This window comes from Narcine bancroftii, chromosome 13 (genome assembly GCF_036971445.1).
Source record: "Narcine bancroftii isolate sNarBan1 chromosome 13, sNarBan1.hap1, whole genome shotgun sequence".
In the NCBI taxonomy this organism is placed as follows: Eukaryota; Metazoa; Chordata; class Chondrichthyes; order Torpediniformes; family Narcinidae; genus Narcine; species Narcine bancroftii.
Window position 1 is genome coordinate 55,571,066 of NC_091481.1, and position 9,431 is coordinate 55,580,496.

At 47.8% G+C, this 9,431-nt stretch overlaps 1 non-coding gene across 1 annotated transcript; it reads left to right on the top strand.

Moving 5' to 3' along the window:
• The first annotated feature begins 2,721 nt into the window (after positions 1–2,721).
• LOC138749104 (U6 spliceosomal RNA) lies at positions 2,722–2,828 on the top strand. Its single transcript, XR_011348417.1, has one exon. It is a non-coding gene; the product is annotated as a U6 spliceosomal RNA (small nuclear RNA).
• The last annotated feature ends 6,603 nt before the right edge of the window (positions 2,829–9,431 follow it).

A 9,431-nucleotide genomic window follows, 5' to 3' on the forward strand; every position in this document is an offset into this window, starting at 1 on the left:
CCATGTTTTCCACTGTGCGTCTGCCTTTTTAGGAGCCAGTTTGCCTGCTGGTAAGTGGGTCACCACAGACATGTCCAAACTTAAGAAAAGTATAGATAAGTTAGAGTTAGATAAATTGTTCCCCATTGGCGGGGGAAGACCAGGGTGGTAGATTTAGGATGGAGACGAGAAGGAACTGCTTTTCCCAGAGGGTAAGGAATCTGTGCTCATTGAAGTAGTGGAGAGTAAATATATTTAAGACAAGGTTGGATAGATTTTTACATAATAGAGGAACTAAGGAATGTTGAGTAAAGGCAGGTGGGTGGAGATGATCCAATCATCAGATCAGCCATGATCTCAGTGAATGGCGGAGCAGGTTTGAGAGACCAAATGGACGACCTCCTGCTCCTATTTATTACATTCAACTGCCCATTTATCCTTCCCTGGAGTCAACACCTTGAGGCATCCTTTTCGGTCCAAGGAAGCTGTAAATCAGAGACATTCAGCATGTCATCGAATACTCTATCGAACTCTGCACATGCACCGTGGAACAATGCCTCATCGTTTGTCTGGGCACCCTCCCACCATTAACATTGACCTCCAGTTTCTGTTAGTCCCATCTCCCTACCCCACCTCACCCATTCTCCCATCCCTATGTCTCTTTTCCACTTGTTCTATCTCTTCCCCTTTCCCTCTGTCTCCTTTTCTCCAGCTCTGCATCCACTCTGCCGATCAATCCTCACCTTTTCTTGTCTCCAGGTCCATTGATCACCTTTTGTCTTCTGGTCCGTGCACCTCCCCCTGCCCTTCTCCCCAACCTTTTAATTCAGATGCCTGCCTGCCTTTTGCTTATTCCTTGAAAAACAGCTCAGGCCCGAGACATCAATTAATATGTCTTTACCTCACTGACAAAAGGCAAAGGAGGAAAAACCCAACACCCAACCCCAACCAACCAATTTTCCCCTGCAGCCGCTGCAACCGTGTCTGCCTGTCCCGCATCGGACTTGTCAGCCACAAACGAGCCTGCAGCTGACGTGGACTTTTACCCCCCTCCATAAATCTTCGTCCGCGAAGCCAAGCCAAAGAAAACCTCCAATGGACACTGCAAGACCTTATGAGTTCCTACATCATTTTTGTGTTTTTAGTGGAGCATACACTGACGAGGGTGGGGGGGGGGGCGTGTTGAGGGTGTGTGTGTTTATGTGTGTGTGTGTGTATGTGTTTCTGTCTGTCTCTCGGTGTGTATGTATGTGTGAGTGTGCATGTGTTTGTGTATCTGTGTGTGTGTGTCTGTGTGTGTGTGTCTGTGTGTATGTGTGTGTGTGTGTGTGTGTGTGTGTGCGTGCGTGTGTGTGTGTGTGTGTGTGTGTGTGTGTGTGTGTGTGTGTGTGTGTGTGCGTGTGTCTGTGTGTGTGAGAGAGAGGGAGAGAAGGAGAAGATGGAGGGAGGTAAAAACCCAAAGTTGCAGGAACCGTAGGTCAAAAGATTACTTTACGTAGCAAAGATAAAGCTAGATAACCAACGTTTCCGGTTTGGGCCCTTCATCAAGGTACAGATCGTCCTCAACTTATGACCGTGTTCTGTTCTGACCGAAAACTGGCATCTCGAAATGGACGCAAGTCGTAAATTTGTTTTATCATTCGTCAAATACAACATGGCGGCCACCAAGGCAAGCTGTCGCGAGAAGTAAAGGGCGACCAATTTTTCAGGCCCGGATCTTCATCAAGACATGTGCAAAATCAGGCTAAAAGGTGGTGGGGAGGTGTTGGGGTTTGGGAGGAGGGAGGGGGACGGTGGTGGAGGGCACCTGCCTGCCTGCTTTTTGCTCATACCTAGACGAATGGCTCAGGTCTGAAACACTGGGGAGGTGCCAGAGGATTGGAGAATGATAAATGTAGCCACTTTGTTTAAAAGGTTAATAGGGAGAATCCTGGGAATTATAGACTGATGAGCCAGTAGTGTGTAAACTAATGGAGAGAATTCTAAAGGAGAGGATCTATGAGCATTTGAAGTGCAGTCTACTCAAGGATGGTCAGTCTGTCTTTGTGAAGGGAAAGTTATGCTTCTTGAATTTAATTGAATTTTTTGAGGAGGTAAAAAAAATTGATGAGAATAGGACAGTAGATTGGTCTACGTGGATTTTACTAAGGTGTTTGACAAGGTCACCATGAGAGACTTATCCAGAAAGTCAAGAGGCATGGGATCAGGGAAAATTGGCTGCATAGATAAAAAATTGACTTGTAGGAAGAAAGCAGAGAGTAGTAATTTACAGGAAGTATTCTGCCTTGACTAGTGAATTAAACCCATCTGAATTAAAAGGTTGGGGAGAAGGGCAGGGGGAGGTGCACGGACCAGCAGACAAAAGGTGACTAGTGGAGGGGCCGGAGGGGTTTGTTCTGGGACCCCTGCACTTCGTGATGTTTATAAATGACCTGGAGGAAGAAGCGAAAGGAAGGGTCAATAAGTTTACGGCTGACACGAAGGTTGGAGGAGTTTGTGGACGGAGCTGAAGGTGGTCAAAGGTTACAAGAGGATGCAGAGTTGGGCAGAAAAATGGCAGATGGAGTTCAATCCAGATAAGTGTGAGGTGATGCATTTTGGAAGGACAAACCAGAAGGCTGAATACAGGGTTAATGGTCAATGACTTAAGAGAGTGGATGAACAGAGGGAACTTGGGGTGCAAATTCATACATCCCTCAAGGTCTCTGCGTAGGTTGATAGGATAGTTAAGAAGGCCTATGTGTGCTCGTTTCGGCAGCACATATACTAAAATTGGAATGATACAGAGAAGATTAGCATGGCCCCTGCGCAAGGATGACACGCAAATTCGTGAAGCGTTCCATATTTTAAAAAAAAAGGAAGGCCTATGGGATGCTGGGATTCATTAATGGGGAATTGAATTCAGGAGTAGAGAGGTCATGTTACAACTCTACAAATCTTTAGTCAGATCACATCATGTGTTCAGTTCTGGTCACCTCATTATAGGAAGGATGTGGAAGCTATGGAGAGGGTACAGAGGAGATTTACCAGGATGTTTCCTGGATGGGAAACAAGTCTTATGAGGCAAGGTTAGCTGAGCTGGGACTTTTCACTTTGGATCGTAGAAGGATGAGAGGAGACAAGATAGAGGTCTGCAAGATTTCAAGAGGCATAGATAGGGTGGACAGCCAGCACCTGTTTCGCAGGGGAGGATCAGCAAACCCCAGAGAGGCTGTTTACAAAGTTAGGAAGGGAAGTTTAGGGGAAACATCAGGGGTAAGATTTTTTACACAGAGAGTTCTGGCTGCCTGGAATGCCTTGCTGGGGATGGTGGTGGAATCTGAATCACTGGGGACATTTTAAAGACTCTTGATGAAAGAAAAATAGGTTATGGGGTAAGGAGGGTTTAGTACTTTTTTTTAGGAAGAAATATATTGAGGGCTAAAGGGCCTGTATTGTGTTGTTTTGCTCTATATTCTATGTTCTAAGGTGCAACAGCAACTGCACTTCCTGGGAAGAATGAAGCGGGCAAGGCTACCGGCCACCATCACGTCAACCTTCTACAGGAGCTCTATCAAAAGTGTCCTGGTCGGCTGGATCACAGTGTGGCTACGGTGCTGCAGAGAAATGGATCAGAAGTCAATCCACAGGACCATAAGAGTGGCAGAGAGGATTACTGGAGTCTCCCTCCCCACTCCACCTCCCAATCGAGGTGATTTACTAGGTTCTTTGTCTGAAGAGGGCATGTAAAATCATCGAGGGTCCCTTCCACCCCACAAGCGGCATCTTTCAGCTGCTCCTGTCGGGGAAGAGCCAGCACCACCAGGCTGAGGAACAGCTTCTTCCCACGAGCGGTGAGAATGCTGAACGACCAAAGGAATGGCTCACACTCACCCTCCAAGACTCTCATAATCAAGAAACAATATTTTTTCATTTATTTGTATAGAGGAATATTTGTCCTGCAAATGTATTGTTTGTCTGTATGTGTGTATTCCCTGGTTGTGCGTCTTGCACGGAGGACCAGAGAATGCTGTTTCCTTGAGTTGTCCTTGGGCAATCAGATAGCAGTAAATGATTTTAGGTCTCCCAAGGGCAATCTTAAGGAGATGAGCTTAAACAGATAAATGGGGTGGGTGGAGGGTGTGGAGGAGGATGTTAATGTTGATCAGCATTCGGGAGCTCTAATTATCATTATCAGTGGAACGAGGCCATGAGCGTGACGGTAGATGAACCTGCATGGCTGTTATATACATACACCGATACCATTGTGCACTTGCGTAACTTTATTCACATAATTACATACCAATAAATCAGTGTTCACTAACAGTTTTCCATCAAACATTTCTAGGCTGGTGAGATGGATTGCGAGCAGCACCCTCTCCTCTGGGTTCCATCAAACAACGCTTAGATACAGACAGTGTGCACAGCCATCAGCTTTAAGTTCTGGAAAGGTCGTTCTCTCTGGCGCCACGGTGGCCCTGGGGGATAACTGATGGAAGTTGATAAAATCACGGGAGGTGTAGCCAGGAGCGGCGGTCAGAATCTCTTTCTTTTCCCCAGGGCAGATGTTGCCTTCATTACTGGAACACCGAGCCTGACAGCACAGTACAGGTCCTTCAGCCCAGGATGTGGTGCCAGCCCATGCAAGCCTACTTCACGACAATCTTCACAATTTTCCCCAACTGCACACTCATTACCCTTGATGAGGAGCTCAAGCCTGAATCGTTGGTTCTGTATCTTTATCTTTGCTACATAAAGTACACTGTTTAGTGTGGTAGACCACTGTGTATATGTTAGGACACGTTGATTGCTGACTGTGCGAGAGACCCCTGAATAAAGGGGACTGTGCCTCAGTCCAGGACAGTCGACCAGCATCGGCCTGCCTGCAGTCTGTTGCCAATAAAAGCCTATCAGTTTCTCCATAACTTCTAGCCTTGAAGGAATTGATGGTCCATCACTGAGTTTTGTGTTTTTCCTCCTGACTCAACCACCTCCCCCTCCCCCCCCCATTTATTTCCCTCACATCCATGGGCCTGACCAAGAGTCTTTTGAATATTGAACCAGCCTCCACCACCACCCCCGACATTCCAGGCATCCACCATTCCCTGTATAAAACAAAAACCCTGATATCTCCCCTAACCCTTCCTCTGCTCTCAGTCAACAGGTATTTGCTATTGCCTAAGAGTCGTTAAGAGGCATCTAAATAGACACATGAATATGAGGAGAATAGAGGAATATATATATATATATATATATATATATATATATATATATGTATAATGTGAAATCAGAAGAGCTTTAGATTCATTGTCGTACATTGTCCTCTCCCACACACTCCCAAGTGTAGGGTAGCAAGACTTAGATACAGAGTGAAACTACTGTACACACTCCCAGCGCAGGGACAGGTTAGAAACAGAGTGAAGCTCCCTATACACTGTCTCATCACACACTCCCAGGGCAGGGACAGGAGAGATATAGAGTGAAGCTCCCTATACACTGTCCGATCACACACTTCCAGGGAAGGGACAGGTTAGATACAGAGAGAACTCCTTCCACACTGTCCCATCACACACTCCCAGGTCAGGGACAGGTTGGGTACAGAGTGAAGCTCCCTGTACACTGTCCAATAACACATGCCAAGGGCAGGGAAACGGGTTAGTTACAGAGTGAAGCCCTCTCTACACTGTCCCATCACATACTCGCAAGGCAGGGACAGCTTAGATACAGAATAAACTCCCTCTGCACTGTCCCATCACACATCCCCAGGGCAGGGAAACGGGGGTTGGATACAGAGTGAAGCCCCCTCTAAACTATCCTATCGCACACTCCCAGAACAGGGAAATGAGTTAGATACAGAGTGAAGCCCTAGTTACAGTGTCCCATCACACACTCCCATGGGAAGGAAACGGGATAGATAAAGAGTGAAACCCCCTCCATACTGTCCCATCTAACACTCCCAAGGAAGAGAAATGGTTTAGATACAGAGTGAAGCCCCCCCCCCCCCCCTACACTGTCCATCACACACTCCCAGGGCAGTGACAGGTTAGACACAGAGTGAAGCCCACTCTACACTGTCCCATCACACACACCCAAGGCAGGGAAATGTGTTAGATACCGAGTGAAGCCCCCTCTACACTGTCCCATTACTCACTCCCAGGGACAGCAAGTGGTTGGATATGGTGAAGGTCATTCTACATTGTTCCATCAAACACTCCCAGGTCAGGGAAATGGGTTAGATATAGAGTGAAGCTCCCTCTACACTGTCCCATCACACATCCCCAGGGCAGGGAAATGGGTTATATACAGAGTGAAGCTCCCACTAGACTGTCCCATCACACACTCACCAGGCAGGGAAATGGGTCAGGTACAGAGTGAAGCCCCCTCTACACTTTCACATCATACACTCTCAGGGCAGGTAATCGTGTTAGATACAGAGTGAAACACACTCAACACTGTCCCATTGCACACTCCAGGTGTAGGGAAATGGGTTACATACAGATTGAAGCCCCCTCTACACTGTCCCATAACACATACTCAGTGCAGCAAAATAAGTTGGATATCGAGTGAAATCCCCTCTAAACTGTCCCATCATACACTCAGACGGCAGGGACAGATAAGATACAGAGTGAAGCTCCCTCGACACTTTCCGATCACACACTCACAGGATAGGGAAACAGGTTAGACATAGAGTAAAGCCCCCTCTACACTGTCTCATCACACACTCCCAGGGCAATGAAACGCATTAGATACAGAGTGAAGCTCCCTCTACAGTGTACAATCTGAAATTCCCAGAGCAGGGACAGGATACATAGAGAGTGAACTCCCTCTACACTGTCCCATCACACACTCCCAAGGCAGGGAAATGTGTTAGATACCGAGTGAAGCCACCTCTACACTGTCTCATCACACATCCCCAGGGCACTCACAGTTTATACACAGAGTGAAGCCCCCTCTACACTGTCCCATTACTCACTCCCAGGGACAGCATGTGGTTGGATATGGTGAAGGTCATTCTATATTGTCCCATCAAACACTCCCAGGTCAGGGAAATGGGTTAGATATAGAGTAAAGATCCCTCTACACTGTCCCATCACACATCCCCAGGGCAGGGAAATGGGTTATATACAGAGTGAAGCCCCCTCTACACTTTCACATCACACACTCCCAGGGCAGGTAATCGTGTTAGATACAGAGTGAAACACACTCAACACTGTCCCATTGCACACTCCAGGTGTAGGGAAATGGGTTACATACAGATTGAAGCCCCCTCTACACTGTCTCATAACACATACTCAGTGCAGCAAAATAAGTTGGATATCGAGTGAAATCCCCTCTAAACTGTCCCATCATACACTCAGTCGGCAGGGACAGATAAGATACAGAGTGAAGCTCCCTCTACAGTGTACAATCTGAAATTCCCAGGGCAGGGACAGGATACACAGAGAGTGAACTCCCTCTACACTGTCTCAACACACACTCCCAAGACTGGGACAGGTTAGATACAGAGGGAAGCCCCTCTACACTGTCCCAACACCCATCCACAAGGCAGGGAAACGGGTTACATACAAAGTGAACCTACCTCTACACTGTCCTATCACACATCGCCAGGGGAGGGAAATGGATTATATACAGAGCGAAGCCCCCACTACCTTGTCCCATCACACAGTCCCAGGGCAGGGACAGGTTAGATACAGAGCAAAGCTCTCTCTACACTTTCCCATCACACATTCCCAGGGAAGGGATAGACTAGATACAGAGTGAAGCTCCCTCTACACTGTCTCATCACACACTTTCGGGACAGAGAAACGGGTTAGATACAAAGTGAAGCCCTGGCTACAGTGTTCCATCACACAATCTCAAGGCAGGGGAATGGGTTAAATACAGAGTGAAGCCACCTCTACACTGTCTCATCACACATCCCCAGGGCACTCACAGTTTATACACAGAGTGAAGCCCCCTCTACACGGTCCCATCACACACTCTCAAGACTGGGATAGGTGAGATACAGAGTGAAGCTCCCTCAACAATGTACTATTATACATCCCCACTCCAGGGAAATAGGTTAGATACAGAGTGAAGCTCCCTCTGCAGTGTACAATCTGAAATTCCCAGGGCAGGGACAGGATACACAGAGAGTGAACTCCCTCTTCACTGTCTCAACACACACTCCCAACACCGGGACAGGTTAGATACAGAGGGAAGACCCCTCTACACTTTCCCAACACCCATCCACAAGGCAGGGAAATGGGTTACATACAAAGTGAACCTCCCTCTACACTGTCCTATCACACATCGCCAGGGCAAGGAAATGGATTATATACAGAGTGAAGCCCCACTACCTTGTCCCATCACACACACCCAGGGCAGGGACAGGTTAGATACAGATCAAAGCTCCCTCTACACTGTCCCATCACACACTCCCAGGGAAGGGAAACGGGTTAGATACAGAGAGAAGCCCCATGAACACTGTCCAATTACAAACTCCCAGGGCAGGGAATCGTGTTAGATACAGAGTTTAGATCCCTCTACACTGTCCCATCAAACACTTCCAGGGCAGGGACATGTGAAATACAGAGTGAACTCCCTCTACACTGTCTCATCACACACTCCCTGGACAGGGAAACGGGTTAGATACAAAGTGAAGCCCTGGCTACAGTGTCCCATCACACAATCCCAAGGCAGGGGAATGGGATAAATACAGAGTGAAGCCACCTCTACTCTGTCCCATCACACACCCACAATGCAGGGAAAATGGTTAGATACGGAGTGAAGCCCCCAATACACTTACCCATCACACACTCATGGGACAGGGAAACGAGTTAAATGCAGAGTTAAGCCCCCTCTACACTGTCCCATCACACACTCCCAGGGCTGGGAATCGTGTTAGATACAGATTGAATCCCCCTCAACACTGTCCCATTGCACGCTCCCAGTGTAGGGTAATGGGTTACATACAGATGAAAGCCCACTCTACACTGTCCCATCACACACTCCCAGGGCAGGGACAGGTTAGATACAGAGCAAAGCTCTCCCTACACTTTCCCATCACACACTCCCAGGGAAGGGACAGATTAGATACAGAGTTAGGCCCCCTCTACACTGTCCCATCACACACACCCAGGACAGGGAAACGGGTTAGATGCAGAGTGAAGCCCCCTGTACACTGTCCAATTACAAACTCACAGGGCAGGGAATCGTGTTAGATACAGAGTTAAGATCCCTCTATACTGTCCCATCAAACACTTCCAGGGCAGGGACATGTGAAATACAGAGTGAACTCCCTCTACACTTTCACATCACACACTCCCAGGGCAGAGACAGGTTAGATACAGAGTGAAGCTCCATCGACACTGTCCCATCACACATCCCTAGGGCAGGGAATCGGGTTAGATGCAAAGTGAAGCCCTGGCTACAGTGTCCCATCACACAATCCCAAGGCAGGGGAATGGGTTACATACAGAGTGAAGCCACCT